General features: G+C 38.1%; 1 protein-coding gene across 1 annotated transcript in view; it reads right to left on the bottom strand.

Annotated features, from left to right (window-relative positions):
- Ir31a (Ionotropic receptor 31a) overlaps positions 1 to 13,135 on the bottom strand; it is a 980,688-nt gene that overhangs the window by 44,496 nt on the left and 923,057 nt on the right. The window lies entirely within an intron of this gene.

Consider the following 13,135-nt stretch of genomic DNA (forward strand, 5'->3'; position numbering starts at 1 on the left):
ACGAGTTGAAATCCGGGTGACTGTCTGTCCGTCCGTCCGTCTGTCCGTCCGTGCAAGCTCTAACTTGAGTAAAAATTGAGATATATTAATGAAACTTGGTAGACATGTTTCTTGATACCGTGAGACATTTGGGCCACGCCCACAAAACGCCATTAATCAAATACAAATAAATTGAAGAACTAAGCTCCGCAATAAGATACAAGACTGTTGTTTGGTACACAGGATCACGTTAAGGAGGGCCATCTGCAGTTAGATTTTTTTTAAAGTGGGCGTGGTCCAGCCCCTTATAGGTTTAATGTGCATATCTCCTAACTGCAAATGCTATAATAACAAAATTCACTGGAAGCAAATCTTTTTAGAACCTCTACCTACAGTGTGAAAATCGTTGAAATCGGGTGGCAACTCCGCCCACTCCTCATATTATGGTACTTTTAAAAACTACTAAAAGCGCGATAAATCAAGCACTAAACACGCCAGAGACATTAAGTTTATCTCTGGGATGGTATGAGATGACTTTATAGGAACTGCGTTCGAAATTAGACAGTGGGCGTGACACTGCCCACTTTTAGATGAAACCCCATATCTTGGGATTTGCTTAACCGATTTCAACCAAATTCGGTGCATATCGTTCTCTTCATATTTCTATGTTATAGTGCGAAAATGGGCGAAATCGGACTACAATTTATCTCTGGGATGGTATGAGATGACTTTATAGGAACCGCGTTCGAAATTGGACAGTGGGCGTAGCACCGCCCACTTTTAGGTGAAACCCCATATATTGGGATGTGCTTAACCGATTTCAACCAAATTAGGTACATAACGTTCTTTTCATATTTCTATGTTATAGTGCGAAAATGTGCGAAATTGGACTACAACCACGCCTACTTCCCATATAACACCATTTTAAATTCCATCTGATTCTTTCACTTTCTACTATGCATATCAAGCAACAATGATTATGTCGGGGTAAAACTTTGCGTGAATAATACGTTGAAAGTATGCCACCTTGTGACCAAAAATACTCTGTTCAAGCCCCTAAGTACTAAATATGTGGACCCCAGAAGACCCACAAATAAATCTCAAACGAGTATACCATTTGACTTTGCGAGAGTATAAAATGTTCGGTTACATCCGAGCTTAGCCCTTCCTTACTTGTTTTTCAAATATTACCGAATTAGAATGGTATAGCAATTTTGACAGTAGTTTGTATGATAATTTAAGAAAAATATATAGAAAATCTAATAAAAAAAATTAAAATTATTCATATAATTTGTTATTATATAAGACATTATTGTATAAATATATGATAGCAATTAAATAGTATAAGCCAAAAAAAATATAATTTGGATATATGTATAAGAATCTCTATAAAAATGTATATTTAATATTTTAAATATTATAGACAAATTAATATAATAATATTATTTTTAAAGTTGTTAATATTTATTATTTTTAAGCTAAACATGTATAATAATATCGATATAACAAATAAAAAATGTTATGCATTGTCAAAAAACGATTTCTTTTCATACTCCTCAATACAGTTGTAATGCATTCTATATAAAATCAGTTATAAGCATATACAACAAAACACAAGAATGATTTCTCATAATTTGAGTAAATTTAGCTTACAAATTGCTCTAATTCATATCCCTGTGAATGTAAATAACTGGGGCAACAGTTCCTACTTCTAATTATCAAAATATGTAAAGAAATCTCCAATGAGTATACCATTTAACTTTGCGAAAGTATTAAATGTTCGGATACATCCGAGCTAAGGCCTTCCTTACTTGTTATATATATAACCTTATATCTAACTCAATTAGTTTTAGGTGATACAAACAATCGTTAGGTGAACAAAACTATTATACTCTGTAGCAACATGTTGCGAGAGTACAAAAGAAGGCACACAAGTATTTATCCCATCATCGAACCGGGAATAAGACATACAGCGATATCCTACGGGCAGTAGTAAAAAAAGAAGATGTCCTAAAGAGACTGGGCGAAAACGTAACACCGATAAGAAAGACGACCAAAAGGGAAATTCTGATGGGGCTGACTGACTACACCAACGATCTACGCAAAGTGCTTGAAGACCAAGCAAACACTCAATCACTAACGCATGAATTAATAGTTGAAATCCGGGATCTTGATGAAAGAACCGGAGAAGAAGACATTGCCATTCATTCGTGCGCAAATAAATAAATTACGAGGTATCAATAAAAACTCAATCAGAAACATTAAGGCGGCATAAGCAGGATGCCTGTATTATCGGATACGGCATATTACCCACCCTACTTTCAATTTCTTGGATTGAAGTCAGGTTATTGCGTCCTCATCATGGAGTTTTATAAGTGCTATTTAGGTGTCCCCGTAGGACTTTCTTGGGCTCTTGGCGAATTTACGCATGTTCGCTTGCTTTAATGCTGAGTCCATGTGAAATGTGATTTGTTAGCTAAGGTCTTATATATTGTATGCATGTAGTATATGTGTGTATGTATATATATATCTAATATATGTAGTACTATAAATAATATATGTATTAACGGCGTTAGATACCGTCAGAAATAGACTGCATGCACGATTCATACTGCACGCTAAGACTACACCTCATTCGGGACCACGCCCAGTAAGAATAACCATACTACGCTGGACTTGCGTTACAATACACCTACACGTACGTACTAAACCCTAAACTTCGACTGCAGTTCACTGGTCCTATGGGATCGCCGTTCGGCATTTCTTCACAGGACCCAGATCAGCCAAGATTGGCCCTTCATGGATACCTTTCTGGACTACTCTTCACTGGTTCTTCTGTTTTCGCTACTGCGTTGCCTTTCGTGTCTTTCCAATTCCTGGAGAGCAATTTCGGACCATATTTTCAGTTTATTTCACACCAGCTTACATTGTATTATGTGGTGCACAATATTTTCTGGAGTCACCCGTTCTTTTATAACCGTCTCTATCTCTGTTCTCTCTATTTCGAATTTCGGACAGGTGAAAAAAATATGCCCCGCGCTTTCGCTGCCGTTACCACAGAAAGAACAATTTGTCCCGTTATCGTGACCATATATACAGAGATATTCCCTGAATTATCCGTGTCCGGTCAGAAATTGCGTCATGTAATAATCAGTCGCGCCGTGCTTTCTCTCCATCCAGGCTTGCAGATTTCCGATTAACTTGTACGTCCGACTCACATAAACTTTTCTGCCTTTCTTCGTTTCGCTCGTTTCTATTGTGTCGTCTTCCAATGCCTCTGAAACTCTTTTCAATTCTATTGCCATTATGTCTGGTGGCATATTGCCCTGCCCTATGACCCCAGGCGCCTCATACGACACTGAGCGGAATCCCCTGATAACCCTGATTGTATATAGCCTAGTCACAGATCTTGCATTCTTGACATATGTTTTGTTCTGCATTGCTGGTCTCCATACGGGCGCCGACTGACGTACTTTAGTATCATACAACAGCCTATTCGACAAGCATTAGGAAATAATTCTTAACAAATAGCCTGGTGTTCCCTTGTATACGAGAGTGCTCATTATACGTGGCCAATACGAGTAATTAAAAGCATTCTTAACGTCGAACGTTACCACTGCGCAATATTCTTTTGCGCCGTGAATCCATCTCGTTCCTTCGATGGCCTTGCTGGCGACATTGGTCACCTTTTTATTTGAATTGATAGTTGACTTGTGTTGACGATTCCTGGAGGTTCTTGTTCTAGATGCTTCTCAAGTTCTACGCAGCTTATTCGTTTCATTATCTTGCCGAGCATGTCCAGAATGCAGAGAGGACGATATGAACTAGGTTCTCCAGCTGGTTTGTTTGGTTTCTGCAAAAGAACTAATCGGTGTTTCTTCCATATTTTCGGGAAGTTACCTTCTTGCAGACACCGAGTAAAGAGCTCTGAAAAGGCTCGCGCTTCGTGTTTGACAGCAAGTTCTGAGGCCTTTTTAGGAACTCCATCTAGTTTTGGTATTTATAAACCTTTCTGCTGCTTATATAATATTACTTCCTCGTCGGTGACCAATGGTGCATCTGCAGACATATTAGCTAGTATCGGTTGTTCGTTCATTTGAGAAGGGAAAAGGGTTTCCAAGACGTTTTTCATTAGTGTGGGACATGTTGCTGCGTTCCCTTTACCGCCTCTGATTTTTATTATTACCACTTTATAAGCATCGCCCCATGAATTTTCGTCAGCGCTGTCGCACAGCTCTTTGAAGCAGGAGAGTTTGCTTCTTTTGATTGTTTTCTAAAATGCTCGTGCAGGTTAGCGTACTCCGGTGATATCCGTCCTCTCTGACAGGTTCACCTTGCTTTGTTGCATTAATTTCTCACGCTGTCTATTTCACCATTACACCAGTGTGCAGATTTTTTGTGGGCGCCCTGTTTTTTTCTGCACATAGCGGCGTCGCATGCTGAGCTGATGTGTCTAACCAATATTTCTGCCTGTTGCTCCGCACATTCTACATTTTCTAAGTTGTCATCCAGCTTAAGTCATACAGATCAGACATTTCCCAACTTGTTGACCGTACCAACGGGCCGCTAACAATCGTGATGTCAATCATGGACTCACGGGCGTTTTTTTCGAAAGTGTTTTTATACTCGTATGCAGTGATTCTGGTTTAGCTGTATGATTTTCATTTATTGTAATTTTTTGTACGCTTCTTGGTATAAAAGGCATTTCTTGCTACCTATTTGGCGGTTTGAGGGAAGTTCTCAGCAAAATTTGGAGCATTTTAAGAAGAATAAAACGGATTTCTTGCATCGTTTTATAACTATGGTTGAGACTTGGATCAACGACATTGATCCTAAATTGAAACTAGAACGTTTACAGTGGCATGAAGCTGGTTGTTCAGCTCCAAAGCCGGTGAAGTCTCAACGATCAGCAAAGAAGGTTATGGCATAATTTTTTGGGGAATGCAAAAGAATTTTTGTTGTGTGATTATCTGCCGAAAGGTAAAACAATCAACTCTGAATATTATTGCAGCCTTTTGGTTCAGCTGGTTTTAAAAATTCATGAGAAAAGACCTGGTTTGCAGCACAAAAAAAAAATTTTTCATCAAGACAATGCACCTGCTCAAAAATTTATTTTAACAATGACAAAAATTAACAAATTAAAGTACGAATTGCTTGAGCATCCACCGTGTTCACCAGATTTGGCCCCCAGCGACTACTGCGTCTTGAGAAACCTGAAACAATTCCTTCGTGGAAAGTGTTTTTCGTCGAATGAAGAAGATATTACATCCGGCATATAATTATTAGAGGATCATTGGAATAAGTGTATTTAAGTTAAAGTAGATTATATTGAAAAACAATATATATTATATTTCGTAACAAAAACAGTACTTTTTGAATTCGAACGCATGAAAGAGTAAGAAAGGCCACCAATGCCTTATATGCGTGTAGGCAAATGCTCGGTACAATTTGGGGGCTCTGTTGTTGTTGTAGCGGCAGAATTCTGCCGAGTTGACAGTCCTTGGCCAGAATAAATCCGGGTCCGTTCCGGTTACGTAGACCCGACTGTCGTGGGAACAGTGCCGGTTTGGGGGCTCTCTCATGCACTGGTGTTACACAACGATTGTAAGACCAATTCTGCTCTTCGGTTCAGTAGTGTAGTGGACAGACTTACAGAAATCTACCTATCGAAAGCCAATGGAAAGGGTGCAGAGGCTTTACCCTCTCTCATGCGCTGGTGTTACACAGCGATTGTAAGACCAATTCTGCTCTACGGTGCAGTAGTGGGGTGGAAAGGCTTATAGAAATCTACAATGAAAAGAGTGCAGAGGCTCAATGCGTTGCGCATAACGGAAGCTCTGAGAACCACTTCAACGGTGGCTCTTGGACTAGTGCTAAACCTGCCACCTATAGACCTTTTCGCTGAAAATTGTGCTTCAAAATCGCCGGGGTGACTACTGGTGGCAGGAGAATTCACATATACAACATTCGGGCACAGCGGTGTGCAGTAGCGATTTAGCTAGTACCGACTACACCACTTCTCGAATGGGAAAGAAGATTCAGAGTAAACATTGGACGAGATGGTTGGCGTAAGGCATGCTACCTGCGTGCAACACATTAAATATTTATACCGATGTGTCGAAAATGAAAGACGTAGTTGGTGCAGAGATATACTGTTAGGCAAAAGGCAGCTTTTTAACCTGCCGCACCACTGCAGTATATTTGAAGCAGAGGTCTTTGCTATTGGGACAGCCGCAGAGCTAACCTCTAATGCATCAGCAAACAACTTCAGAGTCAGCATCTACCACATTTCGCATATCGGCCAGAAGTGTCTTGGAAAGCAGGGCAGCAGTGGAAAATGTCGCTAAGAACATACGATGATATGGACAGAAGCACGGCTTGAAATATTTTAGCTAGGTGCAAAACTGCAAAAGTCATGTGCAAACCGGTATATCGAATGTATACAAACCACAGGCACTCGATAGAAGGGACTGTAGGAACATGATCGAAATACTCATTGGTCGCTGTTTGGTGCCAGCACACGCGTGCAGAATAGGGCTGACAGATCGAGAAGATTACAGAAAATGTCAAGAGCAAGGTACCAAGGAAACAATAGAGATTCTCTAGTACTCTTGTCCCGCATTGACAAGGGTACGCTTTAAGCATTTGGGGACTCCACGGTATGAGACACTGGAAGAGGTATCGATAGTATGGCCACAGAGTCTACTGAAGTTCGCGTCAAGCACAGGCATCCTAAAGGATAACTACTCGTAACTAAACTCCATCTGGTATCGCTAAGAACCGAAACTGATACATTAGTGGCTCATTGCTTACCAGACTAACGTTACCGAACCTAGGATAAATAAGGCAGACTATAGCCTACAACGAAAAGAAGCGATTGTAGAGAAAAAAATATTAAATAAAACTTATTATAAAACAATTATATTATGTGAAAATAAAATTTATGGAAAAATTAACGATTGCAAATCGTATAATAAATTGTTTATAAGTGTAGTGGTTGACATTTCGAATGGCATATGTACAAGTACACCATACATATGTTAAAAAGTAAAGTCGACAACAGCCCAAAATTAAATAATCAACACGTTAAAAGAATAGAAAAAATACAAAACGATATGATATTTTTAAATGAATTTAATGGCTATGTAAAATTTGAAAACGAAATTATAAAATTAAATGAATCACATTGAATCAGGCATTGCAATACGAGTATTGAAACAGAAAACAAAATGTATTTTTCAATACAAATAACAGAAAATTAGCCATTTCCAGTCGCCAATATTACAACCAATGACAATGCATAATAGAATAAAAGAAATTTTATCTTTGAAATTAAGTAAAGACTTTCATTCAAATAAGACTGAAGAAATATTATTGTTAAGGATACAAAATTATGTTTACCTTACTATTAACGTAACATCAAAAATAATTGTAATGTCTGTAATCATAATTGTTCTAAGTAAACTTAAGCAAAAGAAACTTAAAATAAATAAAGGAAAAACTCCAAATTTTGCTCAACTCCATTGAACGAGGACGATTGGACGATATTTAAAAATAACTGTCATAAGTACTTACTAATAATTGTTAAAAAAATATGGTATATCTCTTGGCATTAATTAAACTAAGAAACATGTCAAAATCCAGATCCCGCATTTGCCTTACAACGAAGGAAAATTTAGCAAATATGATACGAAATGTTGTCGCTCAAATGCTCAATTCAGAAAGAAGCGACATAATACATAATGTTATTATGACTGCCGCAAAACAAGTACCGGTAGTAGACACAACTATTGAAGAAAGACATAGAAATAATTTATCAGAAATAGACAAAATCCCGGACGTAGTAATATCACTATGGGAATTCACAGGCAAACCATCTGGGTTTAGTTCGTAGGAAAATAGTGTCGAAAGAATGCTGCAAATATGCGAACACACTAAAGGTACCCCCAAATAATTTAGAATCTTAAACTCCATTAAGAACATGATAGTTGGCAACGCTGATATAGCGTTAGAATCCTACAACACACCTCTCAATTGAAAAACGATTTCAATGTGTTTAACGACACAATACGCTGACAAAAAAGATCTAGGAACTCTAGAATATCAAATAATTGGACTTTTTTAAGGTCGACAATCAATACAATAATTTTACTAAAATATCTATTCTCACTTATCCCCTACCTACCTAGAGTGGCTGTCTTTCGACACACCCAGGCCTTTAGGATACCCATTGTGATACCACCGGGACTAAGGTCCCCTCACTTTATTGGTTCCTCTCGGTCGGTAAGTTTTATCCGTGTAACTTCCGAGACGTCGCCAAAAATCCTTGACCGATGGCTGTTATTCCCTTCCTATATAGAGCTGTGCAATCGGATAGAATATGTTTAATGGTCTCCTTCTCTTCTACCTCTTGACAGCTTCCACAATAGTGGTTATATGACCTTCCAAGTCTACTTGCATGTCTGCCTATTAGACACTGGTCTGTTAGTACTCCTACTAGAGTTCTTATATCATTCCGTTAGAATTTTAACAGCCGGCATGTACGGCTCATATTCCATTCATGCCTGCTTGTTGAGCAATTCATGGATTGATTTTACTGAGATTCAGTTATGTTTTTGGCTTTTTGTCGATTAAGTAGCCAGAGGCATATATACAAGTATTTCCTCCCAACCAGAATCTAGTTTTACGGTGGTGCCTGTTTTGGCTATTTCGTCTGCTAGACAGCGCCCGGGGATATCACTGTGTCCTGGAACCCATTGCAGGTTTATCGTGAAATAGGATGCCAGATCCGTTAGGATATCAAAGCATTCTTTCTGTCTTCGACGAAATCCTATGAGACATTAGAGCTTTCACAGCCGCCTGGCTGTCTGTATATATAAATATATTTCTTGTTGTGATCACACTGCTTGTCAGTACAAGAAAGCTTTCTTTAACTGCTGTGACCCCCGCTTGAAATACACTGCAGTTTAGATTAGTTTATTTTAGCTGAGAAGACACCGCCGCTATCTAGTTTGGAACCATCAGAATAGAAGCTTATTCCTGCTTCCTTGTCCCTTTCCCACTGCTCTTTGGAGGGGAAAGTAATATTTGGGACCGGATTAAGATGCAGCTCTGTAGGATTTCGAAAATCCGGGGTTATGGGAATACACGGGAACTTCGTAGGTGTCTTAAAATGCCCCGTATTACCGGAGACTAGTAGGGAGGATTCCCTCCGTGTCCGCCAGTGCTGACTTCGCTGCCATTTGCTTGCAAAACAGGTCTGTTGGCAATAAGTGTAAAATTACGTTGAGTGCCTGGCTTGGCGTAGTTCTGAGAGCTCAACTGATGCAAATACTGGCTGCTCTTTGTATACTTTCCAAGCTTCTAATCGAATAATTCTTTTCTGTAAGTGGCCACCATACGAATATACCGTAAGTTATGATCGGCCTTACAATTGCTGTGTAGAGCCAGTGTGCTACCCATGGCGTTAGTCCCCATCTGGGCCTCACCCCTCTTTTACACGTGTAAAGTGCTGTAGCTGCTTTCTTTACCCTAACTTCCAAGTTAGGTTTCCAAAAAAACCCTCCTGTCCGAAATTAGTCCCAAGTAGCTTGCTTTATCTCCTATCGTTAGCCTGATGCCACGTAATAATAGAGGCGTGATTTCTGGAATACTGTGATTCTTAGTGAACAATACTAGTTCTGTCTTGCCAGCATTTTCAGTCCGCATGATACGGCCCATCGATTAATATCGTTTAATATTGTCTGTATTAGGCTAGCGAGGGTATTCGGGAACTTGCCTCTAACCGAAACTTCCACATCGTCAGCGTAGAACATGATATGTGCCCCCTTCTTTTCCAGATCCACCAGCATTTTAGGCAGATCTGCACATCGTAGAAACTCCGCGCGTTGAAATAATTGACATGCCTAAGAGAATATGTTCAATTAATTTCCGGGGTTGGTTCAGAAATGCTTAAATCTTTAAGAGCGCTAGTTAAGGAATGTATTCCCATCTATAACTAAATGTTTCAAAACATCCTTATCTCTAACCATCGAGAATGCATCAAAATAACATTAAACAAAATGCATCAAAACAACCTTATGTTAGAACAAAGCAAATGTTTCTATACAAACAATATGTTGTATGTAAAGAAACTATCAACTAGTTATAAGTAAACAGACTAGTTAGTATAAATAGCAATGAGATCTATTTAACAAGTCAGTCTTAAGAATATCAATAAAATTCACGCATTTCGGCGTGGCAAAAAAAACATTTTTAAACTCATATCGTGAAAACGATATTAACTGGGGGCTCGCCCGTGATAAGAAGTTAACTTGCTATCCAATTAGCCAGAGACATCCTCGGAATAGAGAACTCTCAAACAAATCCCCGATTCTGAAGAAGGATAAAAACAATGATCCTAAAGAAGGATAAAAACAACAATCCTAAAGAAGAATAAAACAACAGTTTCTGGAAAAGGAAATAATACAAAGTTACAAAGAATAAAAGCATTCCTAACCGACGGATCTATCAAACGAAGGAAGAACGAATCATACTTCTCCTCTTCAAAGACCAAAAGAAGTAACAGCGAAACAAATATGGCCGAAGCAGCACAACTCAGAGCACAAATTGACACTCTGACCCAATTATTTCGTAAACAACTAACTGCCCTACAGGAAGATCTCACCAGTATAAAGACATATCAGAACAGATATTGATTTAGAGTTATTTAAAGCCTTACCCAGGTTCGATGAAGACAAAAACTCGTATCGGTCATGGAGAGCCCAAGCCTGGAAGTTCATGGAAGATGTCAATGGATTCATAGGACATCCCAAGTGCTATAGTTCAGTAGGAATTATCCGCACAAAAATGGTAGGTACAGGAACCGACGTGTTAAGCAACCATAACACGAAATTAAATTTCTACTCTATTATAAATCGATTGGACTACACATTTTCCGATCAAAGATTATTGTACGTGCTTCTAGATGCACTCAATCTTGCGCTTTCGAAAATTGAAATGTCACATGAACAAAACGATGAAGCCATGAAGACATACGCCTACCAAGAAGCGGTGCGAACATTTATCATGGGATTAAACAGAAAATGCACAAGCGGGACCTTATACAGCCAAACCCCAAGAGATCTGGAACATGCTATTGCCAGTACAATTTATTACGACAACTACAAAAAATTATTTGAAGTGCAACCAAGGTATTTTCAACAACAATCAAGAAGTCACCCAGGAGTAAAACGCTACCCTCAACAAAATTAACGCCCCAGATTCAATCCAGCGATACAAGTGCAACACAACAGCTTCACTCCATACAATAAATATGCAAATAAACCAGTAGCTATGGAAGTCGACAGTTCTAGACAGTTTATACACCCTAATCAACCCCAACAAGGACATTAGAATCCGTTTAAAAGAGAAAGGAACTCATCATTTCACAACTTCAATCAACGTAAGCAACAAAGGAGCAACCAGACACATCAAGTCGAAGGAGAATCCACCGCCCCTTACTTTAAAATTGCAATACGAAATTGGAAGTACTTTTTTAGGCAAGTGAACGGGCTACCTTGCATACCAATAAGATGCGGGATAATAGGTACTTTCGTTACAATTCTAATCGATACAGGATCCACAAATAATTATTAATATTAGCCTAAGCTGTAATATTGGTAAGTGCGTGCCTATAAAACCCATAAAAACTAAAACTATTCATGGATATACATTGTTGAAGTCCAAAAATAATATTGTAACTTTATATAATCATCATTTACCATTTTTTGAGATTGATGAGCTACAAGATTTTGATATGATATTAGGTGAACAGGGCTTAGAAATTTGAAAGCTAAAATAAGTTTATTCGACTACAGTTTGAAATATCAAAAGAAAATTGTGAGGACAGAGATAAATAATTTAGAATATGAGGAAAATATTAGAGAGATAATGAAAAGAAAGGAGGAAATCAGCGAAATTTTACCTTTTACCACAACTATTTAAGCTACAATTAGGACAAATAATGAAGAACCTATTTATACGAAACAGTACCCCTATCCTATGTCAGATAATAAAATCGTGAAAATGAAAATCTAAAAACTTCTTGATAATCAGATAATTCAACCAAGTAAAAGTCCATATAATTTTCCTATCTGGACTGTTCCAAAAAAGGGCACCGACGAAAAGGGGAACCCAAAAGAAGAATGGCTGTAGATTTTCAGAAGATAAACACACAAACAATTACTGATCGGTATCCAACACCCGATACTAATATGACGATTCAAAATTTAGGTAAATCAAAAATATTTTCAACGATAGATTTGGAATCAGGATTCCACCAATTTTTAATTAAATAAAAAGACAGAGAGAAGACGGCATTTTCAGTGAATAGAGCAAAATATGAATTTGTTAGGATGCCTATTGGGTTAAAAAACGCACCGGAAATATTTCAGCGATGTATTGACGATATTTTGCGTGACTACATCGGAAAATTTGCATATGTTTATATTGATGACGTATTAATATATTCTTCCTCACCAGAAGAATATATTGAACACATACGAACTATATTCAATGCACTTCATAATGCGAATATGAAAATATCAAACGAAAAATCACATTTTCTTTCAAAGTTCAGTAGAATACTTAGGACGCATAATTAAACACAATAAGGTAACTGTATACCCCAAGAAAATTTAAACAATAAGAGAATATCCCGTTCCAAAGACATTAAAAGAACTTAGATCATTCCTACGACTAGCCAGCTATTACAGGAAGTTTGTTCAAAATTTTGCAGACATGACAAAACTTTTGACTATACACTTACGTGGTGACAGCGGCATAATTAGTAAAAACAAAAGTGCAAGAGTGCTACAGGCTCAAGTAGAACTTTATCAACCTGACTTTAAGAAACCCTTTGATCTGACTACAGATGCCAGCAATTTCGCCACAAAATAGTGTAAATGACCAATATATGATATTAATTTTTTTCATTTAAAGTTTTTTTATTAAAGTATACATTTGTAATAATAACTGAATAACGCTGGCAACTCGCGCTGCATTGCCTGTCCTTTCTCGTTGCTTCGTTTCGACTGACTACTCGTTGTCTCCCTTGCCACACCGTTCGTCATCTGCCGTATTGCCATCTAACGTTGACAGCTCAGCCACTCCTGCT

The sequence above is a fragment of the Bactrocera oleae genome, chromosome 3, assembly GCF_042242935.1.
Source record: "Bactrocera oleae isolate idBacOlea1 chromosome 3, idBacOlea1, whole genome shotgun sequence".
Classification (NCBI taxonomy): domain Eukaryota; kingdom Metazoa; phylum Arthropoda; class Insecta; order Diptera; family Tephritidae; genus Bactrocera; species Bactrocera oleae.